At 44.1% G+C, this 25,676-nt stretch overlaps 1 protein-coding gene across 3 annotated transcripts in view; it reads left to right on the forward strand.

Annotated features, from left to right (window-relative positions):
* CRACD (capping protein inhibiting regulator of actin dynamics) overlaps nt 1–25,676 on the forward strand; it is a 191,594-nt gene that overhangs the window by 65,402 nt on the left and 100,516 nt on the right. For all 3 annotated transcript variants that reach the window (XM_014568709.4, XM_014568711.4, XM_075930382.2), the window contains exon 2: nt 22,860–22,985. The gene's annotated coding sequence lies outside the window, so the exon portion shown is untranslated. The remainder of the gene's footprint in view (nt 1–22,859; nt 22,986–25,676) is intronic.

The raw sequence follows: 25,676 nt of genomic DNA on the forward strand, positions 1-25,676 counted from the left end.
AAGCCAGGTCTGTGCGCCTGAAGATGCGACAGTATTGTGGCTGGGGGCAATGCCGATTAACAAAATTTCCTGGTTAACAGTGTGCCGGATAACGAAGGTTTCACTGTATTAGAAATTTTCTCATTCTGACTTCTCACCCTCCTCCCCCAATTTCTATGGTTCGCTCAAAGTATTAACCAAAAAGAGTGAACTTAGAGGGTTAAAAGCCCTACAGGAATAGGACCAGCATTAAACAATCCTAAATTTGTATTTATTACAGTCATACAATGATAAATCTCTCCACAATCCCACTTGTTTATTACTAGAGGACAGATGCACATTCTAGGGAAAAAGAAAGCCCCATCTGTAGAGCTGGCAATTGCCCGAGCAATGATATATCAATACAGGAGAAGAGGAGGTGATTCACAGTGTGAGGACAAACAAAAGCATCCATCAGGATGAAGCTACTGAGATGCCAGTCATCATCAATCACTTTTTCAGGATGCAGCCTAAATTAAAACATGTTAACATACAGGTGAAGAGATATTATAGAAACAGGCTACAATAAGTCATCTGTGCTTGCTTTGATTAGTCAGAAAAGACTGCCATTTTAAAATCTTTAGCAAAGGAGGCAGCTTAGAATATTTTTATGTGATATTAAAATCACTGCTGTGCTGAAGATGGTGTAATGCTTGGTTCTCAGTGTCTTCTGTTGCCAGTAGTGACGGGAGAGAGACGCTGCCAGTGAAATGTTCCCCCCACCTTTCCGCCAGAGAAAACAAAACTTGTCTGTAAATTGCAGATCTTACATGATGCTTTTGGCTCCTAAAAGAACAGCCCTGCAAGTGTTCACTTGTTCTGCAAACTTTGTCTCTATCATGCCCTCTTTATGCTCTGCCAGTGAAGTCTATCTGTCAAGCTTCCGTACTACTTTTTCTACAAATGTCTCTGCATTTTCTTCTATCCTACCCCTTATGCATGGGAACACACACTCCCAATCATCCTACTAGGCCACTCCCCTTTTCTCTTTTAAATTCCCCCTCAGGTAGAGCCCGATTCCAGTAAGGTTGGCAACCCTATTTCTTGGAGGCTATTGAAGCCAAACCAGGAAATTTTAGGCTGTTAAAAGTCCAACAGTGCTGTGGGACTCAGGCAGGCTCCCAGCCTGCCCTGGCTCCATGCTGTTACTGAAAGCAGTCCTAAGGTGAAGGCCAAAGGGTCTCCACATCCTACTACCCACCTCAACACCAACTCATCAGGTCCCATTGCTCGGGAACTGAGAACAACAGGAGCTGCAGGGGTAGTGCCTGAAGGCAGGTCAGCATCTGGTGACCCCTGGCTCCACCAGTGGTCCCAAGGATATGCAGGCTGCTTCTAGAAGCGGTGCACTGCTGAGTGGGAGCTGCCTGAAGTAAGCACTGCCCAGCTGGAGCTTGCATCCCAATTCTATGCCCTTTCCTAGTGTCCTCACCCCAAACTTCCTCCTGCACCTCTGCCCAAGCTTTGAGCCCCTTTCTGCATCCAAACTCCCTCAGAGCCTGCAGCTCTTCCCTGCCGCCTTTGCACCAAACTGCTGCAACCAGGAGAAAGGGCACTCCTTGCCAACCTCAGCCTCACCTGGAGGGACCCTCCATCAGCCCTGAGCATTCTCCTGCACTCCAAAGCCTTCATCCCTGGCCCCGCCCCAAAGCCAATTCCTCCAGCCCAGAGCTTGTACACCAACCTCCAGATTTAAGCCCTTATTCAAAACTGGAGCGCCCCCCCCCCACACATCTCCTAGCCCTACCCCAGAACTTGCATCCCCTGTCAGAACCCTGGCATCCCAAACCTCTGCCCCATTCCTGAATCCCCGCCTCACTCTTAAGCCCTTTGCCAGAGCCCTCACACTCCTGCACTCTAACCCTGAACCTCCTTCCAGCCCTGAACCCCAGCCCTGCTCCAGCCCTGAACCCCCTTCCACACTCAGAACTCCTTGGCCCCACCTCCCACTGCATGAATTTTGTTATGTGCCCCAATATGAAGATGGTGGGTTGCACATCATCCCCACACTGGTGTACATAACAAAATTTCATTCTACTCTGGGGTGGAAAAAATTAAGGAACACTGATCCTGTCCTCCATCCCCCACCACAACTCGGCAGAGTACTCCGAAGGAGTGGGGTAGGTAGGGGACAGGGTAAGGGTGCATGGGTTTGTGTGATTAGAAAACTGGCAACTCTGCTCTCAGGAAAAGATAATGTTATGCCTACAAGAAATCAGCTAATCAGTTATTGTTAGTTTGTGTTACAGTCTAGGGTAGCTGATTTTATTATAGGCCAGGCATGTAGTGATGCCTATATTGACACTTTAATCGTTGTTGAACATTGATCAGCTTGAATGTAAGGTCTGGTCCTCCTTTCTTATCATGATGAAGACAACATTGATGGCAAATGCATATTTCACACATAAATCCAGAAAAATAACTTAAGGCTACTCCTGTGTGAAGATCAGAGATCTAAGTGTTGTCCTAGATGCTAGTTTTTATTCAGAAATTTTTGGTTTTCACCACAACAGATAGTTTTAGCAACCTTTCATCTCTATGAATCAGTGGTTGGTTAGATAAAAACTAGAAGTTTGTCAAAAAGAATCTTCTAGCCACTGAAACATAAGGATGGATGCCTGTGATTTTGTCTGACCACTGGTGCACAGCATTGCTGATTGGCTATTCCATCTGTAGAGTATATTTCTTTTATGCTTCTTTAGTTATGAAAGGAATGAGGTTGCTTGCTTTTTGCTTGTTAATGATTTATGTTTGTACAACACCTTTTGTCCAGAAGGCTTCCAAAGCAAATGTATTCCTTTACAACAGAACTACTCAACTTTGGAAGCCTTCTGGCCACAATGATACTCACAGTACATGCCAAGGGCCGCAACTTTAAGTGTGGTTGCATATACATGCAAAAATATATGCAAATAGTTTTTCACACTGATGGGCATGAATACAAAGCACTTCCCACAATGCCCCTGTGTTCCCGGCACCTCCTCCCTGCAGGCTAGAAACTCTGACACTCTGTACCCATCTGTTCTAGCCAGCCCATCCATTTGCGTCTTTCACTGCTCGCCCTGCCAGGTTGACACCTTGCTGTTGTAGAGCGTGTTTCCATTGGAGGCCATCTTCAAAGGATACCACCCGCGGGCCGTGTGTTGTTGAGCCCCACATAAACCCAAACAACACCGCGTGCCAAAAAGAAATGGGCCACAGGCCACATGTTGAGTAGCCCTGCTTTACAATACAATACAAGACACATGGTTTGTCACTTGGGACAGATGTGAATTGTGGACATAAAGACGCACAAGGAATCTTCTGTCATACTTGTCACCCTACTGCATAAGGGGCTAGAAATAGCTCATGTAGTTTCCCAAGTTTCATGAGGCATACCGGAGCGGTTGACAAAGGCTTCCCTTGTTGACCGCGCTGCGTCTAGACTGCACAGCACGGTGGCCATTTTAATTTTAATGAAGCGGGGATTATTTAAATCCCCGCTTCATTGAATATGCCAAGTAAACTATTTTACATGGCTCCGTCGCTGGAGCCATGTAGTCCAGATGCACCCTTAGATGTGGAGGGATGGTGGAACTTCCGCTTCTCCTTCACAAGATCCCTTGGAAGCTTTGAAAATCTCATCCAAAGGGCCTAATTCTGTCACCTTCACTTGAACTTGTGTGTATGTAACCCCATTGACTTCAGTGGGGCTATTCAGTTTGGAAATGCAAATACTGAAAGAATTCTGGAAGTATCAGCAACAGACTTTTTTTTTTTTTTAAATTAGCTTTAAATGGGAAAAAAAGGAACTTAAAGAACTTAACTGTCCAATTCTGTGTTAAGGGGATACTGCAAAAGCTGATAACCTGTCATTTAAAGCAGTGTTAGGAATGCAGCCATCTAATTTGTTTTGGGTGGTCGGTATAATCAGCAGGAAAAACAGAAAATCATAAAACAGGTCTTGCCAGGTAAATACATGAATGATGGTAATATTTAGCATTTCTCATCTACAAAGTACTTAATAAATGTTAATTAATAATCCAAAATATTTCTACTACTCTGTAAAGAATATACATAAAATAATACTCATTTAAAAGGAGGTAAGTATTCAGTCTGTTATACAGCTGAAGAAAGAAAGACAAAAGCTAAGGACATTTGCAAATAGTTATACACTTTTTAGTTCCCATTTGATAGATGTTATACAATCAACTTGAGATGGGAATGTGGGAAAAGTGGTCCTATGTTTCCTGTTTTGATGAACTTTAGAGCTCCACCTCTATTGAAAACTACTTGGAAGTTGGACATTGAAATGGACATACAGGCAGTCCCCAGGTTACGTACAAGATAGGGACTGTAGGTTTGTTCTTAAGTTGAATCTGTATGTAAGTCGGAACTGGCGTCCAGATTTAGCCGCTGCTGAAACTGACCAATGGCTGACTACAGGAAGCCCCAGGCAGAGTTGCTCTGCCCTGGGCTTCCTGGAATCAGCCTCTGATCATTTTCAACAGGCTGAATCTGGACGCCAGTTCCAACTTACATACAGATTCAACTTAAGAACCCCAGGCGTCCCCAAGTCAGCTGCTGCTGAAACTGATCAGCGGCTGAGTCCAGGAAGCCGGGGGCAGAGCAACTCTGCCTCGGGCTTCCTGTAGTCAGCGCTGGTCAGTTTCAGCAGCGGCTGACTTGGGGACGCCTGGGGCAGAGCAGCTGGGGTGCTGACGGTTTGGTCCAGTAGCGCCCAGAGCGGCGCTGCAGGACCAACCGGCAGCGCCCCAGCTGCTCTACCACAGGCGTCCGGAGAAAAGCCTGGACTGCTGGGGGAGCGTACTAGCTGCGCCCCCCCTCTCCCCAGCAGACCAGGGAGACGCGGGCGGGGGACTGAGACGCACTGCGGTCCTGCTGCCTAGGTCCTCCGCAGCTTTGCTCCACGTCTCCCTGGTCTGCTGGAGACCAGCAGACCAGTAAGATGGGGAGCAAAGCAGAACAAAGCTGCGGAGCACGCCGGCAGCGGGACAACCGCGGCGCGTCTGGGCTGTCCACTGCCCGCGTGCTCCGCGGCTTTGCTCCGCTTTGCTCTCCATCTCCCTGGTCTGTTGGTCTCCAGCAGACCAGGGAGACGGGGAGCAAAGCCTCTGAGGACGCCGGCAGCGGGACAGCTGCGGCGCGTCTGGGCTGTCCACTGCCCGCGTGCTCCCTGGCTTTGCTCCACGTCTCCCTGGTCTGGGGAGACGTGGAGCAAAGCCGCGAAGCACGCGGGCAGCGGACAGCCCAGACGCGCCGCGGCTGTCCCGCTGCCGGCGTTCTCAGAGGCTTTGCTCCCCGTCTCCCTGGTCTGCTGGAGACCAACAGACCAGGGAAACCAGGAGCAAAGCCGCGGAGCATGCGGGCAGCGGACAGCCCGTTCATAGACCAGCAGACCAGGGAGATGGGCAGCAAACCCCGTTCATAACTGCAGATCCGACGTAAGTCGGATCCGCCGAACTCGGGGACTGCCTGTATATGCAATCATTTGAAGCAGAAAAAAAGTTAATCACCTTCTGATAACGTCTTTGATCCTAGTGAGGAAAGAGAAGGTAGCATACATTTTGTCAAATTAAGTGTAAAAATATAATAAGAAAATTCAAAAAGGACTTTGAAGAACAGCTAGACAAAATCTCAAAAAACAATAGCAAAATGTTTAAGTACATCAGAAGCAGGAAGCCTGCTAAACAACCAGTGGGGCCCTTGGACAATCGAGATGCTAAAGGAGGACTCAAAGATGGTAAAGTCATTGTGGAGAAGCTAAATGAATTATTTGCTTCAGTCTTTACAGCTGAGGATACTGGGGAGCCATTCCCAAATCTGAGCCATTCTTTTTAGGTGACAAATCTGAGTTGTCCCAGACTGAGGTGTAGTTAGATGAGGTTTTGGAACAAACTGATAAATTTAATAGTAACCAGTCACCAGGACCAGATGGCATTTACCCAAGAGTTCTGAAAGAACTCAAATGTGAAATTGTGGAACCTATCCTTTAAATCAGCTTCTGTACCTAATGTGACGCCAATATTTTAAAAGGGCTCTAGAGGCAATCCTGGCAATTAGAGACTGGTAAGTCTAACGTCAGTACTGGGCAAATTAGTTGAAACAGTAGTAAAGAATAAAATTATCAAACACAGAGGAACATAATTTGTTGGGGGAAAGTCAACATGGTTTCTATAAAGGGAAATCATGCCTTACTAATCTACTTGAGTTCTTTGAAGGGGTCAACAAACGTGGACAAAGGGGATCCAGTGGACATAGTGTACTTAGATTTCCAGAAAGCCTTTGGCAAAGCCCCTCGCCAAAGGCTCTTAAGTAAAGTAAGTTGTCATGGGATAAGAGAAAAGGTCCTTTAATGGATTGGTAACTGATTAAAAGACAGGAAACAAAGGGTAGGAATAAATGGTAAGTTTTCAGAGTAGAAAGGTAACTAGTGATGTTCCTAAGGGTCTGTCCTCGGACCCATCCTATTCAACTTATTTATAAATGATGTAGAGAAAGGGGTAAACAGTGAGGTAGCAAAATTAGCAGATATTAAACTGCTCAAGATAGTTAAGATCAAAGCAGACTGTGAAGAGCTTCAAAAAGATTTCACCAAACTAAGTGATTGGGCAACAAAATGACAAAAGAAATTTAATGCTGATAAATGCAAAGTAATGCACATTGGAAAAAATAATCCCCACTACACATATAAAATGACGGGGACTAATTTAGCTCTAACCACTCAAGAGAGATCTTGGAGTCATGGTGGATAGTTCTCTGAAAACATCCACTCAGTGTGCAGCGGCAGTCAAAAAAGCAAACAGAATGTTAGGAATCATTAAAAAGGGGATAGAGAATAAGATAGAAAATATCTTATTGCCTCTATATAAAACAATGGTATGCCCACATCTTGAATACTGCATACAAATGTGGTTGCCTCCTCTCAAAAAAGATATATTGGCATTGGAAAAGGTTCAGAAAAGGGCAACAAAGAGTGTTAGGGGTTTGGAACGGGTCCCATATGAAGATAGATTAAAAAGACTGGGACTTTTCAGCTTAGAAAAGAGGAGACTGAGGGGCATACGATAGAGGTCTATAAAATCATGACTGGTGTGGAAAAAGTGAATAAGGAAAAGTTATTTACTTATTCCCACAAGAACTAGGGGTCACCAAATGAAATTAATAGGCAGCAAGTTTAAAACATACAAAATGAAGTTTTTCTTCACTCAGCACACAGTCAACCTGTGGAACTCCTTGCCAGAGGATATGGTGAAGGCTAGCACTTTAATAGGGTTCAAAAAAGAACTAGATAGATTAATAGAGGTTAGGTCCATCAATGGCTATTAGCCAGTTTGGGTAGGAATGGTGTCCCTAGCCTCTGTTTGTCTGGAAATGTGTGACAGGAGCGGGAAATATGTGAGGATCACCTGTTGTGTTGCCTCCCGCTGGGGCATCTAGTATTGGCACTGTTAGCAGAGAGGATACTGGGCTAGATGGACCTTTGGTCTGATCCAGTATGGCCATTCTTATGGTCTTATGATGTCTGTTGCATTCAGTGGTGCAGGGATAATTTGTGCAGTGGGGGTTCGGAGAGCCATTGCAACAAATTTCAAATTCTGTGTATAATGGAAACCACTTCAAGGCAAGGGGGTGAGGAAGTACCGCCAGCACCTCTATTCCCAGCAGCTATAGTCACATGTGTTTGTTACATAATACGCCCTCCTTTCCCGATAAATCAATCTAGGTTCTGCCATTATGGAATTGAAAGGTGCAGCCCCCCACTTTATACCCTGGCCTTGGGCATGAGGGAAGTCAAGGCACATGCCTGGCTGCTCTTACATGTATTGCTAGGGAAAACTCTCCAACACTGGTTCATGAGGCATGCACACACCTACAGTGTAATAGATATAAACAACTCATCTCAAAGGACAGCACTTATGAAAAGATAAATAACCATATTACCCTTCTTACCTCTTCGATTTCATTTCAGTAGGGTAAGAGGTAAGGAAGTACAGAAGGTTAATTAAGTTGAATGGATCAACAAGATAGTTTCATACTGAAATAATGAGGTTATACAAGTGTAAATAAGAAATGTCATTTGACCTGCATAATCTTTATTACTGATTTTCTTATTTATTTATTTATTTATTTTTGGTAGAAGACAAGAACTTAGCCTGACTCTTCAGGCTGTTTATTCCTGATTTCAGGCTGTCCATGCTTTTTTGTGTAGAGAAGAGCTAAGCAAGTAGCATGTAATTTTTTCACATGAATTTGAATTTCACTTTTGGAAACTAATCTTTTGTTTTCATTTACTAATCAGAGAATATTCATTTTTTTGTGCACGTCACCCTGTTCCAAAATATGGTGGTGTATTTAGTAGTCCAGCTGAATGATTTCATGGCCCAGTCCATTTTTGTTAATTCCTAATTTGATTAAAACATAGTGTGTGTAATTGGTAGACTTAAATAAAACTGGCCATATTGGGTTAGACCAATGGTCCATCTAGACCGGTGGCCAGTGAGAGATGGTTCAGAGGGAATGAACAGGAGAGCACAATTTCAAGTGAGCCATCCATTGTCATCCAGTCCCAGCTTTCTGGCAGGTGGAGGTTTGAGGACACCTGGAGCATGAAGTGGCATCCCTCAAGCTCATCAGGATTGTCCCTGGAATCTTTTTTAAGAAGTGACATCACATTAGCTCTCTGCCAGACCTTTGTTACAGAGGCTGATTTTAAGTGATAAGTTATATGTAAGAGCTAGTAATTCTGTAATTTCATATCTGAGTGCCCTGTGATGTATTGGCTGAATACTATCTGGTTCCAGTCCTTTATTTCTGTTTAATGTATCCATTTGTTCCAAAAACTACTACTATTGACACCTCAGTCTGGCACAGTTCCTAAGATCTCTGGTAAGCAGAGATGACTTTTAAAAGGGGATAACTCTTGTCATCTGCTGCCTGTCTGGCATAGAGGCTTGCTGCATTTAAAACTATTCCAGAGGTCTGTGGGGGATGGAGGGGCGGGCAGGCACATGTGTTTGAAATTGTTAATCGGGAGTAGGAACTCAAAGGAAGGAATGCGAGTCATGAGATCCAAGAGGGCCCCTACTCTCATAATCAGTATTTCAGAAAATAATAATAATTATTAATAATTATCAATAATTCTGACAGCTTGTGCTATTACATTTCCAAGCACATAAACATTGTACTGTTCAGAGTTTGGAAACTGGACATTCACTAAAAGAAGAGACAAGCTAAGCAACAGTGTTTCCTCCTTTTGCTTTGTTTTTGTGTTTAAAAGAAAAAGGAATCATAAAACCTTGGGCATCATTTACATCCCCAGAATATATCCATTTCTTTTTGATGTATTAATGTTTACTAGATTATAGCTTTACGTTTGCCATTATTTGCTGAAGTTTTAATGTCTAGGTTTGGATCTTTAGATTCTTGGGTATAATTTGGCATGAGATTTGTTTTTTACAGGGAAAGCAAGTAATGAATGTAATTTTTTCAGGAAGCAATAAAATAGTATTTTATTTCTCCATACGTTTACATAATTGACAAACAGTGCTTGATTTTGCTCGTTCTGAGAAAAGACTAGGTAAAAGCCTTCTGTTTGTCCTAGTTATATGTTAAAGAAATACATATACTAGGCTGAAGCTTCCTTTTATCAACACTGCCTTCAGTCAAGTTACTCATGATTTACAGTGAGAGCAGAACCGGTTTTCTGTATTTTAATGGCTGGAAAAATGTACTTGTGTCCAATCGACCATTTGCATTTTGGGTAAATAAAATCTTCACTGTGATCTGTTTTCTTGCCTACTTACATCCTATTCTTTAAAGCAAATGTTCAGAATCAGGATGGGGCCAGTGAAATGATCCCTCCTTCTATAACAGGGAAGCTCAAGAACAGAAGTAGATTAGTTCTGGGTTTTTTTTAAACAAGGAGTGATTATACACCCATTGAAGGCTAGGGACAATTGAACAGCCAGGCCAGGTTGGCCCCAGACCTTTTGACTAACTGTACCTAATACTTTACAGAGTGAGCAAGGTGCAGTTAAGCTGACCTGCCATTTCAATGCTTAAAGAACATGGAAAAATTTTGTGTCTGTAAAGGGCCAATTTCACTGAACTCAGTGAGAGCTGAAGGTGCCTGGCACTGGCAGTATTAGGCCTACAATAAGGGCTTACTTCTGTTGAAGTACAGGAGAATCTTGCCATTTATTTGAGAATGGTTTTGAGCCGAAAGGAGCAAGAACAGTACAAGATCTATATAAGTGTTTAAGAGCTCATAATGAGGCCAAATATTTCTCTGAGATAATTCAACCCATTGGCTTAAGTTGTGGCTATTAAAAATTATATGTCCTTCTAATTAAGGTAATCTATGCTATTTAAACTGTGTGGTATATGATGGGAGTTTAAGCTCTGGTAGCTTAGTGTTTAAAATTGGCAGCTTTCTGAATATGAGAGAACATTTTCACTTCAAGAATAACACTGACAATAACAAAATTAAAGTCCAGCAGCAAAGCCCGGCATTGCTTTTCATTGAAATGGCTAGTCATTTAACTCGGGCTCGCTCCCCAGAGCAGCCCCTGTCAGAGCACTCTGGTGAATTCTACGCTGAAAAACTAGTTCTGAATTTTCAACCTGATGAATGGGTTGGAAAAAAAAGTCTCTCACCCTTCATGTCTATTAGCCTTTCCGTCATGATATCTTATTGAGACTCATTTCATAGACTTAAATTGTAGTGGTTACTAAACAGTGGCAACAACTGCAAATACTTTGACGTAAAGAAAAAAATCCACACAACTTTATCTTTTCATCCAGAAGTGGTTTCCGTTGGTTTTTCTATTTTTTAAAAATATAAATTCTATAATCTTGATTCTATGAAAAATAGTTTTAAAAATACATCGGGAGATGATTGTTGCACCTTCTTACATCATTTGTAAGTTTGCATTATAGCACTGTTGGTGACTTTATTAACGGCATTACATAAATCTTTGGTGGCTTGGTAGGTTAAATCCTGCAATGTGAGCCCATGGCATTTTTGCTTCAGTAACATGCTATTAGCAGTTTTTTCATATCCATTGGAAATACATTTTAAATAAAATGTAAATTTAACTTGCGTTCTTAGCACACACGCATGCGCACATACACACAAATATAATTCTCTGTGCTCTGCACAAAGACTAACACTGATAAGCTGTAGTATGCTATTCTGAAAATGTCACAGTTTCTAATCTCCAGAAATGCAAGACTTTTCTTCTAATGTTGCAAAGTAAGGTTATGAAATTAAAATATGTACACCTTCTGAGATTGTTATAGGATTTTACTCTTTTTGTAACAAACTGCAATAGTATTTATTTCATATGTAGATATTCAGACATCAATATGAGTTTGTTGGTGGAATATACATCGATTTCCTCAAACTGGGACTCCATGTTCAATTTTCCACTGGGAAAAATGGATTGGAGACTCTTAAACTATTTTGAGTCATCTTATACCAAAGGAAAGTAATATCTAGTAGAGCTATTCTGTCTTATTTCAATTTTTCTTATTTTGTTCAGGAAGCTGTACCTGTGATATCACAGAATTCTTTATTTATGCTAGAGCTGCTAACAGTTGAAGCTATAGATAAGTTTTCTTCCGGGTTACTGGTTACAATGTAAATTAGCATTGTTACGGGGCCCGTGAGGTACACGAGGTGGGCCCCTGAGTTTATTAACGAAAATACAGCCTTCTCGGCCAAGGCCCCCATACAAGGGTCCTCTATTAACGGAAATACGGCCCTCCCAGCCAAGGTCCACAGTCAAGGGTTGTCTTTCAACAAGCACTCAGTCTTTGCACATCCACTTGGAAGCAAGCAGAAGGAAGGGTGGAGTGGGGTAGAGATGGGGTGGGGACCCTGGCCCTCCCGCTTCTCCAGGTCCTGACCCAGGGCCGTAAGGGCAGGGAAACGGTCCACTGCCCGGGTTGGTGGGGTCGACAACTGTAACACACCAACCCCACAGGGACAAGCATTCCTGCCCTGGGCCACTTCCTACTGACCCTCTACTGCCTACCCTTCGTCGGTGGACCCGGTGTCTCGCAGAGTCGGAGTAGTTGGGATGAGCACTGCAGCTGTGGCCGGACATGCTAGAGTTAGCAGTGACCTCACAGGCACGGCCCAGAAGGGTTTCCAGGGCGATGACCGCTCCACTGGTAGCGAGACCCAGTTAGAGACTGGAGGTGTGGCAGCAGGGAGCCAGGCGCCTATGCAGGTGTCTCCTGGATGCTGTGGGTTCAGGAGGGGCAATCCCCTTCTCCGGGGTAACCACTGCTCCGGAGATCGCAGGGGTTTCTCCCGGCGCCTGTTCAGCTGCGGGGTACAGCCTCACTCCCTGCAGTGGTGTCTCCGGATCAGTCAGCAACCCCAGCTGTGGCTGGTCAGGGCATCATGGCAACCCCTGTCCCTCCAAAGCCAGTTGGGGTAATCCTCCAGCTGGCACCCCCTGTTCCTCCCCTTCCGGGCAGCTCCCCAACCCATGCCGACTTGGAGCACACACGGCAGAGCTGCCGCACTGGAGCGCTCTCGCCCCACAACACAGCATTCCCTCCTCCCCCCCGCCCCGGGTCCTAGTGTGGAGTGAGGTCACCCCGTCACAAGCATACATAGTGACAGCTGAAGAAGTGGTAAACATGTCCAACAAAATCCAAAACAATGATTTTTTTTTCCGTGTGTGATTTTGGAAGCCAAACTTCTGGCATAACACTATTTCTCCAATGCTCAGAGAGAATATAATAGTTCATTGGCCAGAGAGAATATAATGCCTCCATAAAGTGTGTGTTTTGGAACCAAAGGAAAAAGATAAGAATCAAAGGATTTTTGGAGCACCTGTGAGAGAACTGACTGTAATATATTGTTCAATTAAACAGAAAGCCTAACTGTATGACTCCATCTTAAGGACTCCCAGCTTACTTTCTGCAATTTCTAGAACCAATATTATAGCTACTCCTAACTCAGCATGACTCCTTTGTGAAACTTAAGATCCAGTTCCTCTCCATTAGAGAGCAGGTTGCCAGAGAATTAACCTACATACTTTTAGCACCATTGATCTGTGGCTGTCAAAATTCTTTCCTTATAATAATAATTCTGGAAGGAATGAACTGTCTGTTTATACTGAAAGCAATACTACAAAAGATTCAGAGGAAGACTTGTCCCTTGTTCATGTTACAAAATGATAATGAGACACAATCACTATGTCCTTTCAATCGGAGCCACAATCAAAACCCTAATGCTTTTTCCATTGGGTCATCAGTATTATCTGTGTTTGAAAGAAGCATATACATCTTATTCTAAGTCAGTGCCATTCACTCCATGGAAAAACAAAGTTTAATGGCTAATGCTGGTAGCACGTGACTTTCACTTGTCCTGAGCTTTCCCCCGTAGCTCTAGCATTCTCTAAGAATACTGGAATATTCCTTCCCTGCCTCCCCCACATGCTCAAAAAAACAAACAAACAAAAACCAGAATGTGTCTGCTGTTTCCCTGAAAATTAATCAGGCTCTTATTGGACATCTGTTAATAAAAGCTGATGCATTTTGCAAACTATAAATGTTTGCTGTGTCTACCTACCTTCTCATGTTGCATGTCTGAGTGACAGCCCCATGGAGTATGTACAAGAACAATTGTCCTTGAGAAGTTGAAAATAGAACTCTAGATCAATTTACCTGCTTGCCGTTCTAGAAATAAGAGGACTATTTTTAGGGAGCTGCTTTATATCAGGCTTCTTTGCTGTAAAAAGCTTTGTGCTAAGTGCAGTTCTTGAGACAGGATGCAAAGAAGCATATTATTACCCAATACCAGTACGATAAATTCATACAGCATTTCTTTTGCTGAATTTCATTCCAGTTACTTTTCTTGTGCATTCTGGGTGCTTTCCCAGTTGCTTCTGGGAGTTAATTGTTACATGGGATGTGATAATTGCTCCTAAATGTATGAAGAATATGCATCTGCTCAGTTTTTCTGCTTGGAATGTAATGATGTATTGAATTTCACGGCTGCATTGGAAAGAGAGTACAGGCAGTCCCCGACTTACGCGGATCCGACTTATGTGAGGGGGGATTTGATAGCAGCCTTCAACTTCCTGAAGGGAGGTTCCAAAGAGGATGGAGAGAGGCTGTTCTCAGTAGTGACAGATGGCAGAACAAGGAGCAATGGTCTCAAGTTGTGGTGGGAGAGGTCCAGATTGCATAATAGAAAAACTATTTTACTAGAAGGGTAGTGAAGCATTGGAATGGGTTACCTAGGGAAGTACTGGAGTCTCCATCCCTAGAGGTATTTAAGTCTCGGCTTGACAAAGCCCTGGCCGGGTTGATTTAGATGGGATTGGTCCTGCCTAGAGCGGGGGGCTGGACTTGACGACCTTCTGGGGTCTCTTCCAGTTCTATGATTCTATGATAAGGGGATGGTTGGATGAAATAACATGATCTTGGTAACTAATTGACCATTCATTATCAGTTGGAAATAGGTCAATGGAGGGATGATAGGAGTTGCTATAGGGAACTTTCTGGGTGTCTGGCTGGTGAGTCTTGCCCACATGCTCAGGGTTTAGCTGATCACCATATTTGGGGTCGGGAAGGAATTTTCCTCCAGGGTAGATTGGCAGAGGCCCTGGAGGTTTTTCGCCTTCCTCTGTAGCATTGGGCACAGATCACAGCTGAAGGACTCTCTGCATGTTGGGTCCTTCAAAGTATTTGAGGGCTTCAATATCTTTGATATAGGTGAGAGGATTATTCTAAGAGGGGTGGTTGAGATTCTGTGGCCTGCACTGTGCAGGGGGTCAGACTAGATGATCATAATGGTCCCTTCTGACCTTAAAGTCTATGAGTCTATGAGCGGGACAGCCTAGACGCCCTGCGGCTGTCCCACTGCTGGCATCCTCAGAGGCTTTGCTCCCCGTCTCCCTGGTCTTTTGGTCTCCAGCAGACCAGGGAGACGGGGAGCAAAGCCACGGAGGAGGCAGGCGGTGGGACCGCGGTGCGTCTCGGTCCGCCGCCCGCGTCTTCCTGGTCTGCTGGGGTGGGGGGAGGGGGCGCAGCTAGTGCGCCCCCCCCCCCAGCAGACTAGGCTTTTCTCCGGACGCCTGTGGCAGAGCAGCTGGGGCGCTGCCGGTTGGTCCCGCAGCGCCGCTCTGGGCGCTACTGGACCAACCCGGCAGCACCCCAGCTGCTCTGCCCCAGGCGTCACCAAGTCAGCTGCTGCTGAAACTGACCAGCGCTGACTACAGGAAGCCCGAGGCAGAGTAGCTCTGCCCCAGGCTTCCTGGAATCAGCTGCTGATCAGTTTCAGCAGCAGCTGACTTGGGGACGCTTGGGGTTCTTAAGTTGATTCTGTATGTAAGTCGGAACTGGCGGTCAGTTTCAGCAGCGGCTGAATCTGGACGCCAGTTCCGACTTACATACAGATTCAACTTAAGAACAAACCTACAGTCCCTATCTTGTACGTAACCCGGGGACTGCCTGTATTCAGGATGGTATCCTGAAAGGAATTTCCAAGGACTTCTTCCTTTCCAGAAATCTGTGGGAGTAACAGTGGCAAAATAACACTTCTCATCTGAGGAGGAAGCTGAAAGCTATTAGATATAGGAAGAAGGCTTTTTTTAATCACATTTCTGGGTGTATTCCTAGTGTTGGTATACAGTGATTTAATTTAAGCATTTATCTTCCTCACAGCTCTGACAGTGGAGGCTTGTGATATGCTCTAAAGGTCTCTTTCTTTGGCTTTTCCTTCTGTTTTTAATGTTTTTTTTAGGCACAAGCTCAGTGAAGATTCACACCATTATATACACATCTCAGAACCTTAAGGGGAGCAAGGAAACTTAGCACTGTATAGTGACAGCAACCATAGGTTTACTATTCCCAGAGGACTGCATTGAAGGTAATTGAACTGTAGTCTTACAGTTACTGCAGATTCTTTGTCAGTGCACTGAACCCTTGACATCTGCTCTGTCAGGACCAGTATAATAACTGACATAAGGGGGAAAATGTGTAAAATGAATTAGGGAGCTGTCCCACTAGAGAGATGTGGGTTTGACTTCCCATGCTTGCCATTTAGCACTTCTGTTTTGGCAAGACAGGGAGTGCTGAAGAGGTTGCATGTTTGCTATAATGTATGGTCTCATATGGATTACAGATATCAGCTAACATATAGCACTGACTCGAATACACAACTTTTTGGCTGTAATACACAGGGCTCATCTTTGTGAGCTAACAGAGCAACTCCATTAGCTTTTCTTAAGGAAGGAATTGTGTTCTGACACACACTCAGTTCAGGAGAAGGCCGTGATGCACATATTTTCAATCCAGCTCTATGCTCTGTGCTGTGAATATCAGTAGAGAATTTGCCTAAATGGTATATTATTATTATATTTCTGCAGAAGGGAGTTTTCTCGGAGACAGTAATAATTTAGAGTCAAATTCTGAAAGGTGTCAGTCAGCCCTTCATCCTTTGAAGGTCACCAAGTATAATGGGTGAGGATTTCAGATGAAATCTACAAAATAGATAATATCCTACCTGTTCTACACAGAGAGATGGTAAGAACCAAATTTTCAAAGCAACCTCAACCAATCTTCCAATTGCAGGAAACAAACAGCATGCTCAAATCATGGTATGCAGTGCCATCCCCTGGGTATGGCAAATCAGGGCAACTGCTGTGATCCCTTGGGCTGGTGCAATTGGCCTGTGTGGTCAGTCCTGGAAGACATCGGAGCAGCAATTAGGAGTGTGGAAGGTGCTGCAGGCAGCTCGCAAATGCCAGGCCTGTGACTGGGATCTTGGCTGTTGATCAACCTGATGCCCAAGGTCCCAGCTTCTTGGCTTCTGCTTGGTGCCCAAGGTCCCAGCTGCCACCCCATGAAACCAGTGGCTCAGCTGCCATACCATGCCCAAACATCTGCTATAGAATAATGCCCCCAAGCCAATGGGACCTAATTTATCCCAGGTCCCCACTCCACTAGGGACAGCTGTGACTGTATATGCTGATTTTAAACACCGTTGCTTATTCCTGGAAAAATTTACATATATGAAACCCAATTTTTATTTCACTTGCACTCACAAATGGGATTTTTCACATCTAAAGTTTACCATTTGGATGCATAAGTGTTGGTATTCCTAAAAGTTGACACTCAAAGTGTGCATACACCATGTCTGCTTCTTGAAAAATAAACTATAAGTTTCCATGATTTTTCATATTGATACATTCTCCATGAGATTACCCTTGAAGACCACTTGAAAGTTCTGGCTGGTACAGAATGTAACTGCATGCCTGCAGCCTATAACTGCAGAAAATATGATTCCAATTTCTGATAAGTGGGCGGGCTTTATGTTGGCTTCCAGACGAGTTTCCTAAGTCTGACACTGAGCTAAAAGTCCTGTGTGTTTGGCTATATCTAGACTGCAGGCTTCTTTCGGAAGAAGCTTTTCTGGAAGAGATCTTCTGAAAAAATGTCTTCCAAAAGAGTGTCCACACTGCCAAAGTGCATTGGAAAAAGTGTTGTTGTTTTTTTTGAAAGATAGCATCCAATCAGTCTGGACACTGTCTCACATAAAAGACCACCTAGAACCACTTCAGCCTGGGCTTTAGGTCACCAGTGGCTTCTCAGTGCTGGTGCTGGAGCCTTGCAGAGACACGTGCTTAAAGGGACCCCCTGGACAGCTGTTTCTCTGCTTCTGCTGCATGCTTGCCACCTCTTTGAGGGACAGCTAAGCTCTTCCAGTGCCTGCTGTGGTTCCCCAGCTTTTTTGGACACCACAGCTTTTTCCTTTGTAATATGGAGCCAGTGCTGCCCCTGAGCATGCGATGGCCCCACACGGTAATGCTGCAGTTTCTGCAGCACTTTGTGCCAGCTGCCTTAATGGCCCTGACCGAGCTCGACCCAGATCTCATTCTGGGGACCCTCTCCCTGGGTTCAGGAGTGCGACGGGGTATCCTGGCCCCGCACTATAAATCAACCTATGGGCAGGGTCCAGCTGGCTGAGAGTGCCCCTCCCCCTACGGCCTTGCTGGACATGCTCCCTGGTGAGCCGCACTATAAAAGGCCCTGAGCCAGCTCGCTTGGGGCTGATGGCTGAAGGGGAAGGACCCGCAGAGCCGGCTCCTGAGTCAGAGGAGTCCACGCAACCTGAACCAATGCTGCAGCTGCTACAACCCCAGCAGCAACAGCCACAGCCACCGCGACAGCCCTGGCCCCGGAGACAGGGGAGAGGTATGACCGCGGTGGTAGGAAGCAGCCCAAGGCAGGGAGTGATAGTTCCCAGAGTGCTCGGCCGATTGAGGGGAGAAGGCCCCTTGCTGAGCAAGCAGTGGAGCGTTCCACTGTCAACAGGCCCTGGGCTGGGACCCGGTTGAGTAGAGAGGCCCGGGTCCCCCTATCCTCCCCTGCCCCGCTGTGGCACTCTGAAGCAGGGGAAGGCCCACAAACTGAGGACTAGGCTGCAAGGCCATATTTACCCCAAGAGGGGAACCGGTAAAGACTGTGCTGCCAGGCCATATTTACCTCAAGAGGGGAGCTAGAAAAACTGCGCCACAAGGTTGTATTTACCCCGAGAGGAGAGCTTGTAAAGACTGCCACAGGGCCGTATATACCCCAGGAGGGGAGCCTATCAAGACTGCTACAGGGCCGCAGATACCCTGAGAGGGGAACATGATAGAGACTGTGACACAAGGCCATAGTAACCCCAAGTGGGGGAAACGTGTAAAGACTGAGCTGCAGGGCCAGAATGAGGGAGAACCCGACCAAGGGGCTGCACGTCTCGACAGGGAGCAACACCCTTGCCACTGCAAACCTCAGTAGAGAGGTATTTCTGGAGGCTGGACACCAATTTCAACTGGTGGGGACCAGCTGGTCATGGAGCGGTGGGACGACCAGCAGTGGCTCCAAAACTTCTGCATGCGGAAGGCCACCTTTTTGAACCTGTGTACCTGGCTCACCCCTGCCCTCCGATGCAACACCCACCTGCGGCCCGCCACGTCCCTCGAGAAGCAGGTCACAATTGCCGTATGGAAGCTCACCACCGCCGATAGCTACCAGTCAGTGGGCAACCAGTTCGGCATGGAGGTAAGGCACAGTCGGACTGCAGTCCCTGCAGGGGGGTGGAAGTCCTGGAAAAGGGTGATCCTTGGGAAAGGGGAAGTTGAGGCATGTGGGGGAAGTCCTGTCCCCAGGGGGTTGTGCCATCCCACCCTCACACAGTCATGCTGCTGGGGGCATGGCCTCATAGGGGGTGGTTCATGGGGTGTTTGAGGGAGGGGAGAGGAGGAAAGGGCAGCAGGTACCTCCCAAGGACTCAGGCACCCCCTCTCTCATTCTCTGTTTTGTGTGTGTTTGTTTCCTTCTGTAGGTTATGAGGGCCATCTGCCTGGGAGACCTGGACCCGATTGTGGTCGTATTTGCTGTCCTGAGGTTCCTGAACTGTGGGGGAGTGATTGATGGGACCCACATCCCAATCTGTGCACCACATTGAGTGGCCCAATACATAAATCGCAAGGGCTACTTTTCTATGGTGCTGCAGGCCCTGGTCGACCACCATGGACAGTTCATTGACATTTTTGTTGGGAGGGCACATGATGCCCAGTTTTTTCTAAACTCCAGCCGCTACGGGAAGCTGGAGGCAGGCACATTCTCCCCCTCATGGGATTTTGTGGTTGGGGATGTGCAGATGCCACTGTGCATTGTGGGGGACCCGGCTTACTCCTTCATGTCATGGCTAATGAAGCCTTATACTGGCCGCTTGGACCCCAGCAGAGACCAATTTAATGCCCACTTGAACCAAGCCAGGATCCAGTTGGAGTGCGCCTTCGGCCGCCTCAAGGTGCAGTTCAGGTGCCTTCTGACCTACCTGGACATGGGGGAGCACATCATCCCTGAGGTGGTGTCGGCATGATGTGTCCTCCACAACATTGTAGAGAGGAAGGGGGAGGCCTTACTGGTGGGGTGGGGAGCAAATACCGGCCATAAAGGGAGATCCTTTGAGGAGCCATGGACAGGTGCCATCCAACAGGCCCATGAGGCCAGGGTGCACATCTGGGAGGCCCTGAGGGAGAGTTTCTCTCAAGAACCCCAATAACTCTCCCCAAGGTCTCCCCTCTAGGGGCCTCTGGCTGCTGCACTATCCCTTTCCCACCGCAACCTTTCCCTTCGCCCCTTCCGTGATCTCTCAATAAACACACCTGTTTGTTTTTGAAGAAAATGTACTTTGTATTTGTTTTAGGAAAAAAAGTGGGGGGCTCCTAACCTGGATGGGGAGGGGTCTCGGGGCTGGCTGGATGAGCCACCTTGGGTGTGGGTCTCTTGTTGGTCTTGAGGTTGGGGGGTCCTGGGACACAGGTATGGGGGGGCTGGAGCGGGGTCAGGGATGGCAGGGGCAGTAGGGAGAGAGGGCATGGGCATCACTTGGGAGTCAGGGTTTGGGGAATGGGCATAGCAGGAAGGGCAGGAGGGTGGTAGGTAGGAGCAATGACAGCAGGCAGGTCTGCCATCATTTCCCTCGCGGTCAGGTGCTACTCCCAGGTCCGGCTTTCTGCCACAAGACTTGTCCTGGGTGTCTGCAGCTTTAAGAGGGGCCAGGAGACAGGAACTATAGAGTTGTGATCACTTTGGAGAGAGTGGCCACCAGGGCACCTGTGCTTTTTCCTGGAGGCCTCTTCTTTCGAAAGAAAACCCTCTTCCCCGTCCACACATGCCTTTTTTGTGAAAGAGCTCTTTCGGAAGAAAGCTTCTTCCTCATAGAAAGAGGATTACCAATTCCAGAAAAACCCCTCTGTTCTTTCGATTTTCTTTTGAAGGACCATGATTGCAGTGTGGACATAATTGAAGTTTTTTCAGAAAAAAACCTCTATAGTGTGTAGACATACCCTTTGTGTCCTGACTATCTGAGAGACAACCACCTCCTCATTAGCTACAGCAACAGAGCACTTGAGCTAACAGTCCCACAGTTAGGCTATGTCTACACAGCAGCATTATTTCAGAATAAAATAATATAGTCTGAGTCTACACAGCAAGCAATTATTTTGAAATAATGTCAATTTGGAGAACTTCAGACTCCAACTCCTGCAACCTCGTTTTACGAGGAGTAGGGGAATTTGGAGGAAGCGTGCTGTTCCTCGGACTTCCTGCTGTGTAGACAGCGCCAAAAGCCGAAATAAGCTATTTTGACTTTAGCTATGTCAATTGCGTAGCTTAAGTTGCATAGCTTTTTTTATTTTTTAGCCCTGCTGTGTTGACTTGCCCTTAGTCTGCAAGCTGGTTACATACCCTCTGTAGATTGCCTTCAGCTGTTCAATTTATCCCTCACTTTGACCAGCGGAGCTTCATTCTGCTGAATTTAGGGCACATTGTTTTTAACTCTTCTATTTCTGCTTGTTGCCTGAGGATGATGTGGGTGATTGGATGGATTGACATATAGCAAATGCTAACAGATGGTTTCTGTTTTAAAATCTCTATTTGAATTTTCTAGAATTTTATGTGACTAAATTGTTAAGCAGAACATTGCTTTAAATGAGGGGCTTTTTTTAACCCCTTCACAGAACACAAGAACCAGGGGTCATTCAATGAAACAAATAGGCAGCAAGTTTAAAAGGAAATACGTTTCATACAATGCACAGTCAGCCTGTGGAACTTGTTGCCAGAGATATTGTGAAGGCCAAAAAAACCCAAGATAGGTCAGGAGGTCAGCACCATTCTGTGGGTGTTCATAAACCTCTGATTGCCACAAGCTGGCACTGGATGACAAGAGACTGATAAATTGAAATTATCCTGTTCGTTACCTTGGAAGTATATAGGGCTGTTAGAAGGCAGGTTGCTGAGCTACTGATGGCCATTGATATGACTCAATTATGGACATTCTTGTGTTCTTAAATGTTGTTTCTTTTCAAGAAAGATCAGACGGAAATGGCACAGCATGTATTTCAATTTTCAAATTCTTACACTGTAAAATTGGTATAGGAACCTTTTTGATCAAATAGTGAATAAATCATTGCATGCGCTTAGATGTTTCTGTGTTATTTTTCCTTCTTATTTTGCTTGTTAGTTTTCTCCTGTTTAGCATTTTCTTTTTTATTCATCCATTTCAATAAGTACTTTGAATAGAACTGGTCGAAACATTTTTCTGACGCTGATGGCTTTTTACTACATAGATCATTTTACAAGAACATTTTTGTTTTTCATTGAAATGTTTTCTAGTTTTAGGTTGTAAAAAAAAAAACTGGGGAAGATTTTTGTTCCAGGTTTTTATTTTTTTAGTGAACACTCCCCTCTCTCCAAAAACTTCCATAATTATTACAGCAAAAGCAAAAATAAATAAATAAAATCTTTCTGGTACTTTTAAAATCAAATATACATTTTGACCAACTTGTGTTTCGAAGAAAGCACTTTGCTTTTATTAAAGCAATGTTGAAAAATTAATTATTCTAATTTTTAAAAATTTGATTTTTTTGAGAAATTTGGGGCCAATTACAGCCAACGTTACTGACAAAGCTCTCACTGAAACCAGTGAAATGTTTTTTTTTCTTACATGAGAGCCAATTTAGAACTGCAGGATTTGGTTCTTTGGAAGAAAAAGAAAAAAGTATTTCTGTTTTGCCAGTCAATGAGGGGAGAAAACAGACTATTTTGACATTCTGCCTCAAGTGAAAGTAAGTTCATAAAAATCCCCCCATGTAACTTTTTTTTTCTAAACAGTTTGAAATGATCTAGCCTAGAGATGTGACAAAAAAGAAGTGTTCTGTTCAGAAAAGTGCCTGCTTCATGTGGGAAGAGGCAACTTATTCTAAGGGCATGCCAGTAAAGATTGAAGTAAAGCTCTCTGTTTCTTTTTTCTCTAGACAATTGGGAAGAACATCCCTGGCAATGCACCTTGCTTTCTGATATCTGTTACTAAATAAAGCTCCCAGTTCCAGAAAAGACTCTAAGTAAGAAGTTTATAACCACAGTACTCGGCTTAAAGTAAGGTAAGGAAATAATTGCTCTCCAGACTTTTATTTATATTGTAGTATAACAATTTTAACAGTTCAAGAAATTGGGTGAGAAGGGAAATGGGAAAGCAGGCAAATAATTAAGAAAGGCAAGTGACTTAGTTATTACACCTTGAATTGTAAATATATCGAATAAGACCCTCTAACTTCATGCTCCAGATAGAGGATCATGCAAATGTATGTGTTACTGTACTCACCACTGTATATGGAACCAGACATTTTACTTTCATGGCAGCCAAAAGGATCAACATGGGCTATCCAAAGGTTCAGGAATCTCTCAGGTCTCCTGTGTAGCTCAGTTTTGCTTAGATAGACATTTTTCATGTTTGCAGAATGTGTCACCACTGGCAAATTATTGACACAAAGTGGTCCTCCCTTTTAAAAACTTAAAGTATTGATCTGCACCTCCTTCTTAATGGAAGATTTTAGATTGACTAGTGGCCACATAAGTATTCTTAACACTCCTGTCCCAATGCCCTCAGCACTAACAGGAAGAAGTTGAAAACAGCTACAACTGGTTATAATTGTGCCTTATGAAAGTGGAATGACAATAACAGAGAATAAATACTTTGTACCCCTCATTTCATATACATTCCCATATAGAAAAATCATATGAATTGTACAAGTGTATATCTGGCCAAACTTGCAAAGGTTTTATGCTCATCTTGATGTCATTTCTGTGTCTGTCTGCCAGTATGTAATGTAATGACTTTTGAATGATACATTAAATCACAGTTCCAAAATTTCAGGCAATTTCAGGCATTAATGGTGAGAGAATCCCATTGACTTTGGGGAAATTGAAAAACTAAAAGGAGGAAAAAATGGAGGCTCATGGAGCCCCTGCCATCTATTTAGCACAGCTAAAGCTTCAATCTCCTCTATTATTGTGTATCAATCAATCTGCTGATTGAAGGCACCTAGGATAGGTGAGCAGCACACTCCACACAAGCATGTCATAATTCATTTGAAAGCTTCTATATCCGCTTTAAGATGGAGGTATTCTATGGAACCATCATGGGGAGCCATTCCCATAGAAAAGGGGATAGACTGACACCAACATGTTAAAATGGACACTTTGAAAGATCCACATTCCTTTCCTTTATTTTAATGACTGAGTATTATTTCAAGATATAAAATTCAGTTGTTGTGATCTCAAAGGATCATAACAATCTAAAGGGTAAAACAAAATCTAATAATCATTTTGTACACGTATCATAAGAAATGAAACAGAGCTGAAGACCCTTCAAGCCAACATCATTATCATCACCTCATTATGATTTCTGTCAAGAGTGCATGGTTGAGCAGTCTTCATTGCCTCAGAAATGAAGGGAACATTGTTCAAACTCCAGACACAGCTGATTGTGCAGCAACCTTTATTGGTGCAGGCATAGATAAGGCCCTTTAGAAGTTCATGTGCCATTGGGTCTTTGAAGAACAAAAGAAGTAGTTAATCATCCACTGTTTCCCACCCTTGTTGCAATGGTGACCCAATACTTTGTGTGAAGACATCCAAATCTTTATTTGCCAAGATGCTCTTTTGATCTGCTCTTCAAAACTGTCCTCATATGATGGGATTTTGACCAGTGTCCTTTTTGATGACTAGGTTGAAACACAAGAAATTCAAGTTTCTGTGGACCTTTTTCCCCTCTCTCATCGTACAGCACTGCTACTGACTCCCTTTCTGCAGAAACTGTAGAATACAAATTTGTCTCAAATAATTTTTCGTGGTGAATTGGTTTTGGATGTGATTTATGTTTTTCAAATGCTGCATACTGCATAAGAGTCTCTGACTGTCTATGGAGCATAAGTGACTTTCCTTTCTAGTGTTTCCGTGATATTTCTTGAGATTCTGGACTGTCTTCAGACTTTTCTTGATATACCACTCTGACCTTGAATGAAAGAATTCTTTCCATTATTAGTCTCTGTGCAGATGTCATTATCTTCACAGATGAAATTTCTACCTGCATGCGGTGGTACAGTTCCATTTGGAATAAACATACCTCCTGTGAGTCTTTCTATTTCAATTTTTGCAGCACTAATAATGAACCACTTCAGCTCATCATAATTCATGCAGTATCCAGGAAGGTTTAATATTTCAGTTACATTGAGAATTAATGGTGTAGCTGTGCAGATATGGAGTTACCTTTATAATTTTGGATCTGTTAGTGCTGGTCTACACTAGGGAGTTATTTTGAAATAATAAGAAATATTTTTTTTTTAAAGAAGCAGAACATCCACATTACCAACCCTGTTATTTCAAAATAAAGGGCTGGTTATTTTGAAATAATAACTCCTGCTTTTCTACGGGAATAAGCTTATTTTGGGAGTTATTTTGAAATAAGTTATTTTGAAATAGTTTCCTAGTGTAGACATGCCCTTACATACTATGCTCTTCACAAACTAATAATATGAAAGACACTACTTCCATATTAGTTTGTATATGACACTGTATCTCACAAGTACTATGTGTAAAACATACACTACTTACTCAGAATTTGCATTATGTTTAATAGATTGGTTCCCTGAGAGTTGTTATACGTTTTCTATTACCAAATGTGCCCCATAGTCTTTCCATAAAAAATTCTATGACAAGTCACGCTGCTATATACTATAGAAAATAAGAGACAAAAATATAACAGAATAACTTATACATTTTTAATCTTCACA

Source organism: Pelodiscus sinensis, chromosome 4 (assembly GCF_052426305.1).
Source record: "Pelodiscus sinensis isolate ZL-2025 chromosome 4, ASM5242630v1, whole genome shotgun sequence".
Lineage (NCBI taxonomy): Eukaryota > Metazoa > Chordata > Testudines > Trionychidae > Pelodiscus > Pelodiscus sinensis.